Source organism: Nestor notabilis, unplaced genomic scaffold (assembly GCF_000696875.1).
Source record: "Nestor notabilis isolate BGI_N333 unplaced genomic scaffold, ASM69687v1 scaffold2615, whole genome shotgun sequence".
Classification (NCBI taxonomy): domain Eukaryota; kingdom Metazoa; phylum Chordata; class Aves; order Psittaciformes; family Psittacidae; genus Nestor; species Nestor notabilis.
In genome coordinates, this window is record NW_009929633.1 from 28,464 (window position 1) to 30,375 (window position 1,912).

Genomic DNA, 1,912 nt, shown 5'->3' on the forward strand with positions numbered 1-1,912 from the left:
GCTGAACTCCAGTAGATGAGAGATACTGCTTTCTATTTCCTTAGAATATAAATGAACTTCTCTCACAGTCTGACCCTGTTCCCACTGTATTCAGTCCTGAGATTCTCAGCACTGGAATGGGGGCAGGGACAAAGTTTTATTCTCTCATTCTTAGGGAAGAGTAACTTCTCTTAGAGTATCCCTCCAGTATCCCTACGCAATGAGAGGTGATAGGTGTGATCCTGCCCTGCTTTCCCAGGTAAAACTCCCGTGGAGGCCCACTGGAGTTTTGTTGGAGCAGCTGTTTCTGGGGATCCTACAGCTGCAAGGCTAACACTTTCAAATACCACTGGTGGTTTTGGATGCTTCGTTTTCCCATGTGGGACACTTCAAAGAGGCCTGATTTCCAGCAAATCTTTCTTCACCTGTCCTCTGAAAATGAGGCCTGTTAAAAAACAACTCAAGGTGTAAGTGTAAAAAGGCAAAGGCATCCAAAATCAGTAGATGTTTCTTTGTTTCTTGGTCCTTTGATTCTCCTAACTACAAAGAAAAAGCAGACAGCTTTTTCACACAGATATTATGAGCCTGATTCTTGTCTCACACTGGTTTTGCTTAAGTACAGCTTCATTCACTCTGGTGAGTTAGTATGGATTTGTAACTACAGAAGTGAGATTAAAAATCAGGATTTATATTTTCTGATAGCGTTAAAAAGTACCAAATATCATTTTGAAGTGTCTTTGAAACTATCAGACTTCAAAAATCAACAACAGCAACTGAAAAAGAAAATAAAAAAATAAAAAAAAGAAAGAAAAAAGAAAAAAAAGAAAAAAGAAAGAAAATGACAAAAAGCCTCTTTTCAGTCTGAGGTGGTTCCTATGATATTTCTGTTCTTTCTTGGATGGTGCTTTTACTGCATTAATTGTTAGTTCAGAGCATCTGATTAAATAGAGTTCTTGCTCTGTACTCTTTTCTTTCTGTGCCAGTAAAAAAGACACTTGTTCACGGTGGTGGTAACATGAGGCACACTAAAAACGTACACACAAAAATCATGCAAAGGCAGTTCCTGCATTAGATTGCTCAGCTGTCAGTGTGGAGCTGGTCAGTGTAACTTCTCACCACTGCCCAAGTGACAGTCACGAAAAAAAAAGCAAGCAGAGAGTAGGAAAAGACAGCCACATCCACATGACACCTGCAGAAACTTTGCTGGCCTCCATATCGCTGCAGTGGCCAGATCTAACAGACTTCTGCACACTCCCCCCACCTCCACCAGGGGCTTTGGGATGGGAGAAGGACCAAACTCACCCAAAGAAGCTCTGCATATCATCCCTTGACTCAGGCTTAGGTGATACGGTTTTATCAAAGAGGGGAATGACCGCAGAGCCCCTCATTGTGAAAATAGATCTGGTGGCTGTGCGTTGGAAACTAGCAACCTGTGTTTTGGGTTTATTTGGTTGGATTGTGTAGGGTGGTTTTTTTTTCTTTGTTTCCCAGAAACACTAAGCATTTACAAATCTCAACATTTCTTAAAATGAGACCCTAATTTTTCAACACCAGGGTGGCCTGGCAAGGCTGCCCCAGGCACGTTTAGGACCCTAAAGCACTGCAACACGAAGGATGAAGCCCTTTCCACCTTGCCCCAACCCTGTGAGTGCTGTAGGAGCCAGGCATGCTTTGCAATAGTTCTCTCACTCTGGGGCCTGTTCACCTCATCAGTAATGCTCAAAACAAATCTTTCAGCCATCTCCTCCTGGCCTGGCTGGTCATCTCACTGATTACCACCCTTTCCTCTCCAGGTGTGATGCCACCCTGGCCTCCCAGTGTCTATCTGGCCCAATATCTTTTCCCCCTGCTGCTTCTCTCCCGTATGCACATTTTTTCCCCAAAGCCTTCTGCTTGGGAAATTTGGGGTGCCGTCTTTACCCTAACCCACTCT